The sequence below is a fragment of the Protopterus annectens genome, chromosome 2.part0 (genome assembly GCF_019279795.1).
Source record: "Protopterus annectens isolate FY-2018-M chromosome 2.part0, PAN1.0, whole genome shotgun sequence".
In the NCBI taxonomy this organism is placed as follows: Eukaryota; Metazoa; Chordata; order Ceratodontiformes; family Protopteridae; genus Protopterus; species Protopterus annectens.
Genome location: NC_056728.1, coordinates 1,738,291,358 through 1,738,304,858, shown reverse-complemented (window position 1 = coordinate 1,738,304,858; position 13,501 = coordinate 1,738,291,358).

The window sequence follows — 13,501 nt, the reverse complement described above, 5'->3', positions numbered from 1 at the left end:
TCTCCAGGCAAGACTAACAGAAGGTTGCTGAATCTGAAGTAGTTGTGGTATGGTCTTTTCTGCATAGTATGCTGTCCCTTTAAGGTTTAGTGGTTTCTGGTTTGTAGTCATGGTGGCCGATGTGTAGTTATGTTTGGAGATTCAGGTAGGGTTCCAGTGTGCAAAGGTTTTGGATAGAAATGTGTTTTATTTAAATTTTATGGGAAGTTTTAGGAGTAGGTTGGGGTAGGTAGGTGAGTGTGTGTGTGTGTGTGTGTGTGTGTGTGTGTGTGTGTGTGTGTGTGTGTGTGTGTGTGTGTGTGTGTGTGTGTGTGTGTGTGTGTGTGTGCATGTGTGTGTGTGTGTGTGTAAGTGCTGAAAGTGGTGATTTTTGTACACGTATAGTGTGTGTGTGTGTGTTTCGCATGGGTATAAGTTTGACAGTGTGCAGTGGGAGTGTAGGGCATGTAATTGTAGTTTTGTTGTGTTTTTCATGTTAGTGCAACCTTGGATTTGGTATATATAAGAAGTGGGGGTGTGGAAGGCGCAGGCCCCCACATGGGGGGGTGCAGGGGGCTGCCCCCCTCTGCTTAAACATAGATTATTTGGGTTTTGTTAGTGTGTGTGTTGTTTTGGTTAGTGATGGTGTAGTGGGGAAGGTCATCTTTGTGTTTTTGTTTGTGTGGTGGAGGGTACATTAAAAAACAGAATGTCGCATGATGAAAATTCAGTATTATGAACTTTCAGTGTAGTGACGTTTGTTTTTTAATTTTTCTTTGTAGTGGATTTTCATTAGTTTCATGTCACGATACTGAAATTCGGTATTTCAGTATTTTGAGATTTTAAAGTCTAACCATATTTATATATATAAATATATATATATATATATATATAAATATATATATATATATTAAGATATATATTATATATAGAGAGAGAGATAGATACTTATACATACACACACACACACACACACACACACACACACACACACACACACACACACACACACACACACAATGATATATACATATTTGTGTATCTTTTTCAGAAGACTATGTTCAACAATGAAGAACCATAGCTATCGTGGAGCGAAGGGAGCAGCTGCCCCAGGCACAAAGTGTTGGGTGGTATGATCGGGTCTTCCGTGCATTATGGCATTCATTAAAGCTGGTATTGCATTTGTAGTCTGAGCTGAAGCAGAGCTTTAGTGCTCTCTGTGTGGCATAAACTAGAACAGCTGCTTGCTTCACTTTAAAATTAAACTGTTTTTTTTTTTTTTTTTGTGCCTCAATGAGTGTACATGGATTGAGAAGAATGGACCTGGCTGTCTGGCTTGCTCCTTCTTGTTTTTTCCTCTCTCTGTCTGTCTTTGTATATATATATATATATATATATATATATATATATATATATATATATATATAGTTCGACTTTGTTTGGTTAGGACTACCACTGGGCTGCAATACTAAGCCTGATTCACAGCTAGTAATGAGAAATAGATAGAAATAGAGTTCCAAACAGATCCTTTGTGAATATGCAACTATTGAAGGAAGCTTTCCAAACCACAACAAGACTTAACAAAGATTTCCATTACTCAGCAATCGGATATAGTGATGATATCAAATAAGGGACCACAGCAAGTAGAGGGCCACAGGGATTGGAAGGGGAGATTGTGACATACAGAATTATGAATGGATCTTAGATCATAATCCATTTATCATGTATCTCAGACAATGATGTCAAGCAGTTAAACATGAGTGAAGCTCGAAAGGTTACTCATGGCATTCATCCTGAGAACATATAATAACAGTTATGATCTGAGGCCCAATCATAATTCTTTGTAGTGCATGCAACTTTAATGTGCTACCATTAACAGAAAAAAGGAAAGAATGTGTAGATGTGCTAAGTATTTTATCAGCTTTGAAAGCTAGCAAAGTACTTAGCACTGTCAGGCAAATGGATGCATACCAGTCAATATGCTTGTTTAAGAATGATGCACAAATGCAAAAACAGCTAGGGGCAGAGGATCAAAATTTGAGACAGTTTTTAAGTATCACTTTTATTCGCTTAAAAAGTTAATAAAACATTGAATTTTACATCAATCTGCAGATTTTTTAATAATTACAAAACTATAATGAGTGTCATTATTGACTGCAATCTTCAGTGATTTATCAGAAAATCAAAGCTGATATGAGGAACAAGACTATAATATAGAACAAAATCAGGGATATTCTGCAAAATTAGGGAATGCTGAAAGATATAGAAGGCAGGTATGAAATACCATCTAGTAGAAGGTAAAACTGTTTTTAAAAGCTGTCAGACACTTTGTTCTGACACATATTTTGTTTATAAGTGTGTCATAGTGAAGTTCTAACAGCTTTTAAAGGTTGTTTTGCCTTTTGTGATTGTTCTTTGCCAACTGGCACTGTACCTAGTATGAGAGATGATTGTTACATTGATTCAGGGGTGCTTAACAATCTTTTGTTAAACACTCCTAGCACTGTTACAATTGGGTCTCAAGCTAGATAAAGGCTTAAAAAATATCTTTTTCCTGATATTGGAGTGCAATTAGGGTGATCCATTCACTACATTATTATTACAGTACTACAAAAGGAGTAATTCTTGTCAATATAATTGCACAGGACTAAAACGGTAAAAGTGATACATTTACTTTGAGCACTTGTAATTTACAGAGCCCTAGTCATGCGACCCTTTCTCAGCAAACAGGATCTCACTGATTATTATTTTATCTTATCTCAATGTTTTTCAGTATTAGAGTTAATTATTACTTTAGTTGTTGCAGGGGGTAAATCTCCTTCTATAGGTGTTATGGAGGAGCCTAATTGATTGATAGAAATAATTGTTACATAATACATTAATTTGTAAAAAGATCGCTTTCATTATAAAATTCTAAAATGACCATAGAATATCTATATTGTTATTGTGTGTTTGATGAAAATGTATAAGTTTATGGTTTCAACCTAAAATAGCTAAAACATGCTTAAAAATATTAATGTGAATAATATCCAAATATATATAAATTATATAGAATATACTAATGTGTAAATATATAATTATATAAATATATAAATATATAAATGTAGTGTATAAATATAGTTTAAAAATATATATGGCACATGAATGATCAAAGTAAAAAATAATAAAATAATACGCTAAAAATAACCTTGAGGATGGATACAATAATCAAATAACAAGGCAAACTAAAACCAATAGATATATAAGCAATATGCGTATATGCTCATCATTGACAAAAAAGGTACATGATGCAAAAATATTGAATATTAAATAAAATGAGATTTCTGTTTCAGAATACTAGTGATAGAATCTATTAGGGGCGTTGTGTAATCAAAAGGATGCATATATATAGTACACCTGTATGAAGTTTCAAGTACTCTGAAGATGCCCATCAGCTATATGGGTGAAAGCGCTTAGTACTTTTGGATTATTTGATTTTCTGCTCTAGCTGCTTGTTTTTAGTTTTGTGAAACAGCAATTTGTTTTATTTTATCAATAAACTTCGTTCAGTGGGTCTACTGGTCTGCCTTCGTTTGTTTTACCAGTTTACTGAGCTTCGTTTTTGGTTACACTTGTTTTCAAAGGTTTTTCGGTGGCTTGATTGGACATTGTGTACTCAGCAGCTTATATGGAGCGACTATTACAGTAACATTTGGAAATCACACAATGCCTTATTTCTCTTCTACAAGAACAAGGAACTAAATCATCAAGTGGCACTAATGTTTCACTTACCGAAACACAAGAACAACTATTTACTTTACATTCTACTCTAGGTGCCAGCCCTAATCATCCGTCAGCTAGGAATGGTTCGGCGGGTTTCATAGGAGGAGGAATGAATTCTGCAAACACAGGAAGCACTAGGCTAGTTTCCCTGCCTCCGAACACCGCTACGGACACTAGGGACGGTAATAAGGTTGATTCTACGAAGCAAAGCAATTTTAATATCAAGGATATTTTGTTGGCACCTAGTTTTTCTACTGAAGTCAAGACGAACAATACTGACATGGGGAATTTAAATAAACAATTCTCTGATTTTGAAAAAGCCCTTAAGTCCTTTAAATCACTACAGATGGACAACGTGTTTTTGGAAAGATCTTTGGAACTGGGGCAAGTGCCAAAGGGATTACAAGTATTCAAACTTCCTTTTGGCTTCGAACAAGGTACTGAATTGTTTGATGAATTATTGCAATTGTTTGATAGAACAGGTATGGACCTTATGAGACTGATTATACGAAATAATAACACTAAACTAAACCATTTGAATACAACATTGGTTAATTTGGATAAAAGTATACGCAATGATTTGTTGTTTGAACTGAATAAACACCGTTTAGAGAATATTATTAATGACATGGGCAGGTTTATTAACAAAGGCTTAGAAATTAAAAACAAAAAAACTTTCAAGAGATAGCAATGATTACTCTAATAAAAGGGTATATACACATTTTAAGGAGTTCAAATATAGCAAGCGTGTTGTAGATTCACACAAAGAAACCTTTGATGAGGGTCAGAACAATTCAGAAGGATACAATAGACACAATTTTTATAGGGGAAATGTTCAAGCAACTAGACATGATAATGATGATAGAGTTTTTTTAGAGGAACCTGGGGTGAGGAGGTCAGAACAGTTACGCGACCATTATCAGGGTCAGCAACGCCAGCTAACCCACCACAAGAATGTTCCAACACACAGGACAAACTCACATTATTAAGAGATAATAATTTTAATTGTGAACATCCATGTGAAGATTTTTGTAATGCTTTGTCCTCCTCATCAATAGGTAGTTGTGTTACCAAACACACTGAGCAAATATGTGATTTTGACATTTCTAATGATATCGTAACAAGTAATGATGCATATTTTATTTTCAGTACTAGTGTTATACATGAAGGTGATAGCTTAGACACTGATATTGAACAGAGTAACAGTTGTTCTATTATAACGGATGGTGGTTTTACTCTGTATAATTTCACCGACAAGAATTTTGGGTCTAATTACGTGACGTTATTTAAAAAAGATTTTACCTATGTTCCTAATTTCAATATGATATTGGAAAGATTTTGATTAACTTAAAGTTATATACAAGGCAACTGAATTTAAATATATTTTTGCCAACAACAACAAGAAAGTCAACAGAGACTGTAATAGTTTAACATTAAAAAGATCTAGTACTTTCATACCCCCCCAAAATCCTATGGTTCATTTATTTTAATCATTATGTGAGGTTCAAATTCGTAGAGCTCTTAAAAAATTACCTCTACTGGAAGACAACCTCACCACAGCTGAAAGATTCTGTTTGAAAGAATTAACAACTAGTGACAATTACAGAGTCATGAAACCAGATAAGGGGGGTGGTGTGGTTGTGATGACTAAAACAGATTATGTGAATAAGATGACTATCATGTTGAGTGATGGAGATACATATGAAAAGGTGTCTAAATATGAAATGTGTAGGGCTTACACAAAGGTTGATTGGCATTTATATGAACTATTGGTTGATGGTATAATCGACAAGGATGAATATGAATATTTTATGGTGGAGTTCCCCATTACTCCGTCCATTTTTGGTATCCCTAAAATTCATAAAAATATTAACAACCCGCCTTTTAGGCCAATAGTTTCAGCTAAAGGTTCAAAAATGGAAGCAGTAGCCCATTATATAGATTTTAATTGTAAGGACATTTTAAACAAGTTACCCCATATACTTGGAGATTCCTGGCACTGTTTGGATGTTGTTCGAGAACATTCAGCAGATATATGTCAAAACACCACCATGGTGACTATAGATATTGTCAACTTATTCTCAGTTATACCACACCAATTGGGATTAGAAATGTTTGAGGCCAGTTTGTCCATTTTTGGACATATGCACACAGTGAAACGAAAACTAATGGTCGATCTAATGGAAATGGTTTTAGAGAACAATTATATATTTATGGATGGTGAATACTTTCGACAGAGTACAGGAGCAGCTATGGGTGCCAGGTGTGCACCCATATATGCTAATCTAGTATTGGCTCAATGGGAGACACAGAGTATTTTTACTTCCAGATTTTGGCCAAACATAGTACTTTATTGTAGATACCTGGACGATATACTTATTTTCTGGAAAGGTAGCAAAGAAGAAATATCTGAGTTTATTTTATTCCTTGACACAACAACTTCTTTCTTGACCTTTACAAGCAAAATATATAACAATGATTGTGAATATTTAGATATTATATTTCACTTAAATGAAGGTGGTATAGAATCTAACATCTTTAGGAAGAAAACATATTCTAATTCCTTTTTGCATTATGATAGCTGCCACCCTCATTTTCAAAAGAAAAACTTGGTCAAGGGGCAAATGATCAGATTATCCAGGATTATAAGTGATGATGGAATATTTTTTATTGAGATGGATAAGCTTGCCAACATGTTTAAAGAAAGAGGTTATCCACAACAATTACTCAACAAAGTTATGAATGAGGTACAGATTAAAAGGAATATATTTTACAAACCTATTATTAAGTTCAGGTTGAATAGTACTACATTAACTACTACAAGTACTAAAAGCAAGAATAGAAAGGATGCATTTATATTGCCTTACAACCCTGGTTCTTGTACAATAGTTAACATACTACATGAGACGTGGAGTAGTGTGTTCACTAACAAGATAGAACTTATTGATATTTTAGGCAGTTTTCCAATGATTACATACAGCAGGGGGGTCAATCTAAAGGAATTAATGGAAAGCAACAACAACAATCAATCATATAAAATGTCCAAAATGAACAAATGTGGTTGCTGTAGGACATGTAAATACATAAATGATGGCCCTTATGTAATGGTTCACAACTTTGGTAGATCTATTAAATGTCCAGGATTCTGCAATTGTAACACTAAAATGGTGGTATATTTGGCTACTTGTATATCATGTTCGGCTTATTATGTGGGCAAAACTACCAGGAAGCTCAGGGAACGTATAATGGAACATAATAGAGATATTAAAAATAAAAAAATGGTGAACTCTTTGTATGTACATAGTTATAAATGTAAGGATTTCAAAAGATTTATATTTTTTGTTATTGATAGGATACCTCACAATGTTGCCAAAGGAGGGGATGATAAGAACTTACTTGAAGTTAAGGAATGCCTGTGGCAGTTGAGACTTAATGCCAACAATGCACCAGGCATTAATGAACACATTTCTATCACTAGTATTCTGAAACAGAAATCTCATTTTATTTAATATTCAATATTTTTGCATCATGTACCTTTTTTGTCAATGATGAGCATATACGCATATTGCTTATATATCTATTGGTTTTAGTTTGCCTTGTTATTTGGTTATTGTATCCATCCTCAAGGTTATTTTTAACATATTATTTTATTATTTTTTACTTTAATCATTCATGTACCATATATATTTTAAACTATATTTATACACTACATTTATATATTTATATATTTATATAATTATATATTTACACATTAGTATATTCTATATAATTTATATATATTTGGATATTATTCACATTAATATTTTTAAGCATGTTTTAAGCTATTTTAGGTTGAAACCATAAACTTATACATTTTCATCAAACACACAATAACAATATAGATATTCTATGGTCATTTTAGAATTTTATAATGAAAGCGATCTTTTTACAAATTAATGTATTATGTAACAATTATTTCTATCAATCAATTAGGGGCGTTGTGTAATCAAAAGGATGCATATATATAGTACACCTGTATGAAGTTTCAAGTACTCTGAAGATGCCCATCAGCTATATGGGTGAAAGCGCTTAGTACTTTTGGATTATTTGATTTTCTGCTCTAGCTGCTTGTTTTTAGTTTTGTGAAACAGCAATTTATTTTATTTTATCAATAAACTTCGTTCAGCGGGTCTACCGGTCTGTCTTCGTTTGTTTTACCAGTTTACTGATCTTCGTTTTTGGTTACTATTGTCATATAAAGTTCCCCTTCCCCTTGTAAGTTTGACTCATGGTGTGCATGAGTGTAATCCCTGTAATGTATGCAGGTATGTTTTAAGATGTGCAGAGGTTAATATAAATTAGAAAATGTTTAGACTTAAAAAATGATTACAATTGTGTGGCTTATGATTTGTTGTGACTGTGTTGTTAACCAGTATTACACTGGCCAAACTGAAAGGAACATTAAGATTAGGTTACAGAAACATCTTTCTGATATAAGACTTAAAATTTTAGAGAATGTGGGATATTATATGCACATGAAAAAAACATGAAGTTAGAGTTAATAGTTTTAAGTTTTTAGTTTTGGCCAATGTGATAAGTACTACACGGGGAGTAGAGAGTTAATGTTGAAACAATTGGAATATAGATTATAATTTTGAAATGTAATACTTTAATGCCTGGAGGTCTGAACACCATAATTGCTTAACAGTGTTTTATTTGAATTAAACAATGATGAGTTAATTTGACTTTATTTAGAAAATGAAGATATGTTAGAAACTAGCCCCCCAGAAGTCAAATGCCAAGGTGATAGTGTACAATAAAAATATTTTTTCTTCCCCTTTTTGATATGTGTTTTCAAAGTTTTACTTTGCTTTTTCATGAGTGTGAATTAATGGAGTATTGGGTTTGTTATTGTGATAAATGGATGTCAAGGTTAGATTGATTTCCAACATAATGAAGATCTTCTGTCCACACTATAATATAATAATGCTTCTGATTCTTTATGCTAGTTCTTTTGAAGAATTCTTCATGATTATCTATTCAATATTCAAGCCCCAAACTTGTTTTACCATGATCCATTTTTATCAGAGTCTTAAATACTTTCATTCATTAAAAATATGCCTGAGACCGTACCAATCATTTTTTTCAGTTGTTTCCATTTGATTAATGTGGAAGCACACAGCTGCATTAATTATTTCACAATACTGACTAGTTTGCCTCTCGCTGAAAACATTTCCTTTGACTTGTAGACTTAGGGACTGTTAATAGGATAGCATAATTTACTTAAAAGTCTGCTAGCAATATGTTAACCACTGTAGTCAAAGCCAGTGTTCTCTTTGTGCAAGTTTTTATTTATTTTATTTTATTTGATTTGATTTTGTTTACCAGGAAAATCTGATTGGATGCATTGCCCATTTTCAGAATAGACCCAACAGAAAAGCTTCAAGAGTTAGACGTAGAATATTACAAAATTCAAATAAGCTCTAAAAAATATGTACAAAAGAATGGAATTCATTAAAATGGAATAGACAGAAAATATCACACACATTTATAAGTCGTAGTAAGCTCTAAGAAGTGAGATTGGTGCACATTACAGAACATCATCATAGCAGGACATTATCAGTATTGCTGTAATAATATCACTAAGCAGTAGACAGTATCAAACATTTGGCAGTTAAAGTAATGTGCTTATGCATCTATATTCATGGTGTTATGTAAGCTCATAATAAAACAATAAAGCATTTCTCATGGGTGGAGTGCCATAAACTCGCTTCAGTAAGGCATAAAAGCTAGATGTGAAGCAATGATTTAGTAAGAGGAAATTATGAGTAGTTGGACATTGTTATCCTGGAGATTCAGAAAATTTGCAAATTCTTGTATAATTTGGATGTAGTTTCACTTTGTTTTAAAAATGAGGAGGTTGTTTATTTGTCTGACGGTAAGTGGAATACTGTTCCAATGTTTAACTAGCTTAGTGAGTATAAGGAGTCACCCCATATGTTACTGGGTTTTGGGGATTCTATTAAGTGTGTTTCTTTTGAGTTAGTACCATTTTATTATATTACTAATGGCTAGGGTGTATGAAGCATGGTGTAGCAGTTTATGTGCCATATGAGCTGTATATATAATATGTAGTGTGATAGTTGTACTTAGTACAGGTTCTCCAGAGGAATGCACTGATGGATTTTGTTTGGGAGATTGTATTTAATTTTACTTTTTTTAACTATATCACTGCTCAAGCTTGTTCTTAAGTATAGTTTGAAGTGAAAATTGTTAATGCATCCAACGTGCTCAAAAGTAAGAGATGTTGCAGTTATCTTCCTGCTTTGGTCAGTGAGATATGGCCTCACTTTGAAAAGTAGCCCTAATTTGCAATGGGTTTTGATGTGTAGAGTAAATTTAAGTTTGCCACCTATGAGGGTTGGAGGTTGGCATAGCAGATAAGGTGTTAACTTTATAAACACAAAGTACAGGATATGACTCTTACCTTTGAAGACTGGTAAGATAAAATGGTTAGGTTTAAAATGGCCCTCAGAGCCTAAAAGTTTGAAGCAGGATCAGCCATGAATGTTGTAGGGGATAATGCTGGTGTTTACAGGCCAAAACAAGAGTTGAATAATGTTGATGATACAGAGTCCAAGGAGACCTTTCACACAATTTTCTGAATCTCCCTCATCACGTGATTTCTGAAGCTGTCTAGTTTACAAAAAAGACACACTACATGAAAAACATACTACTAGCAACAAAAATTTAAAGAAAGAGGAAACACATCCATCATCTCCCTTTTTCTGAAGCAAAAATAAATGACCTTGTGTGGTAGAAATTTGTGATACAGCTCATTAAGCCAACAGATTTTACACTGTCTCTGATAATGCACCTACATTTGTCTCTCTCTGTTTTTAGTAGTAGTATCCCACATTTCTACAGGAAGAGGGAAGAACTATATGCTATTTGGCATCCAAATTGTATTCTTATTAGATGCCTAGGTTTTCAGTTGGATGTTCCCATTTTTCAAGGGCCTTCGCCACTATTTTCAGTGTCTGCATGTTGAGGTGTACTGACTTTCTGCTTTTAAGTGGATATTCGTGATCTGCTAGCTACACCTAGCTATGGTGCTAACTGTAAGCAGAAGTCAGCTTATCCAGACCCACAGTCTGTAGAACACACTTGTACTGATATTTTTCTTATTATAAACTATATATTCCATATTATTATAGCCCTTTTTTCTTGAAAACCTCAGGACTTCTTTTTGCAGATGTTCATACTTTATGCTTCTTGAAATTTTTTCCACAGTATGCTGTTTCCACAAATAATCACAAATAGTATGCATTCTCAGTTTTCTTATAAAAGTTCCACTTCTTTTATATTGTGTTGTCTCTTCCTCTTTTATATTGCAGTGTCTCTTCCCCCTTAGAGTAGGTCACTCTGAAACCACACTATCATATTTCAATACAAACAGAAACAGTAGGCTGTAATTCGCCAGTGAGTAAATAACATGTTGGGCCTGCAGCTATGTAGTCAGCATTGTACTGCATCTGAAATGAGCCTCCATGTTGTCATATTTTGTTTCAAGTTTTAAACTGTGAAGGACTGAATCACATTTACCAACAAAAACACAGATAACTGACTCAGAGATATGCAGCACAGATGTTTCTCCAACTAACTGCAAGCACCTGAAGTGTGTCACTAGAAAGGAAGCAAACAAAACCAACCACAACCTACAAATGTAAAACATGTTTTAAAGTCTACCAGAGAGTAAATTACTTCTGCATTTTAACCAACAAATGTGATATTTTTGGGATCACAAGACGTGCAAAGCACAGTCTTTCATACATTATGTATTGGAACCATTATTTATATATAAAGGTTCTTGTTTATTCCTCTTGAGATGTCTTTTACCCTCATAAAATTGTAACTACCAGCTAGACTGTAAAAGGTTGTATTCATAACCTATAGTTGTTCATTCATATGAGTCAGCTGTCTGTCTTTTAGTACATGTGTTTTTCTTCTTAGCTTACTTGAACTTGCAGCTTTTATTTCCAGACTCCTGGCTACTACTTGCTGCTGTCTGGGGTGTAAAACAGTGCACCTTTCCTTTGTTGACAGAAGTGCACAGGAATAAACTACAGGGTACAATATGGCTGGCCATTCCAATTGTCAAGATATTTGCTGTCTGGCAGACCACCTTCGTCTCATAACCAATCCTGTAGTCACCTGGTAGACAGACCCGTGCACATGTTAGAGTCCACAATACTGTTTGTCCATACTTTTTTAACAGTTCAGATCAGATCAACTGTTTCCAAGAAAAAGTAAAAAGATTGTAAGAGAAATTTTGTGTTTTGTCAGTGTCTATCACAAATCCCCATATGTCTCTTGTTTGGGTAGCAGCTAGGACAACAAGTTCAGTACATCCTTTAATCAATTACGCACACACACACACGTGTGTGTGTGTGTGTGTGTGTGTGTGTGTGTGTGTGTGTGTGTGTATTATAAGACTCCCTTTCACAGCTCAAGTTTTCTTTTTCTTGATTTTTATAATGTTTTTTTTTGTTCTGAACTTCTGAAATAATGTGTTTCAAGACACCATTTCTGCTGCATTCTTATCAACTAAAAACTGCTTCTTCATAACAAAGTGAACATTTATGAAATGTCTGCTGGCTTTTATGTTACTACTAGTATGTGAATTATGGACTATATCATGTCATAATTTTGTTTTGCTTTTATTGTTTCTGTTTTTATGATTTAAGTACTGTATCATTTCTGTCTGTTTAATTGTCAGGGTTGTGACTAAAAAAGGGTCCTCAGAGCAGCTCACTTACCGGGTTAACAAATGATAAATCAAATAATAAAATAAAATAAAATAAAATAAATAAATGTCATCAGTTGCTACTTTCATTGAATAGTGAGTGCTTTAGTCAACAGTTATTTCCTTTTCTTTGTAGAGGTGGGACTGTTGAGTTAGTACATAGCGACTTGCCATGTAAATGCTTGCTTTATTTTTAGCTAGATTCTGGGCAGCTGTGGTGGTGCAGCAGTTAGCATTGCCACCTCACAGCAAAAAGTTCTCTGGTTCAATCCTTGGCTGGGGTGCCTTCTGTTCAGAGTCTGCATGTCCTCCCTGTGGTCACATGGGTTTCCTCCAGGTGCTCCGGTTTCCTCCCAAAGACATGCTGTGGGTGGATTTGGACACTCTAAATTGGCCCTAAGGATATGTGTGTACCTTCTGTGGAAGGTCAGGCACTGGGCTGGCAACTCGACACTGTAAAATTCCACTGCCAATCATAAGCAGACAGCTGATCCACTGTGGTGACCCCTAACCAGGAAAAGCCAAAAGAAGAATAATTTTTAACTAGTTTCTATGCATGGGATCATTACTGTAACAAAACAGATAAAGTGAAGTAGTTATGTTCTTTACTATTTGTTAAGCTGAAGTGTTTATATACATATCTATGCATCGTTTTTTGTGTGTATTTGTGTTCTTTCTTTATTAATGCATACTCACACAGTGTTTCTTGACTTTTAAAATGGTGGATATAATTAAACAATATTGGCATGTGTTGCCATCAGATGATCGGCTAAAGTATATCTTATCATATTTCCCTTGGTTTGCATTTAGAAGAGGGAACAGCACATAGCAATTTTAAGTAAGCTCAAAGACATTCAAGTGGTACTGGTGAAAATAAAAATATGTAGGGAATGTGAAACATTCAAATATACCTTAAATAAGTGAATGGAGAGCAGCTTATAATAAACCACGTCCTTACTTGTACCACTGAAAAGT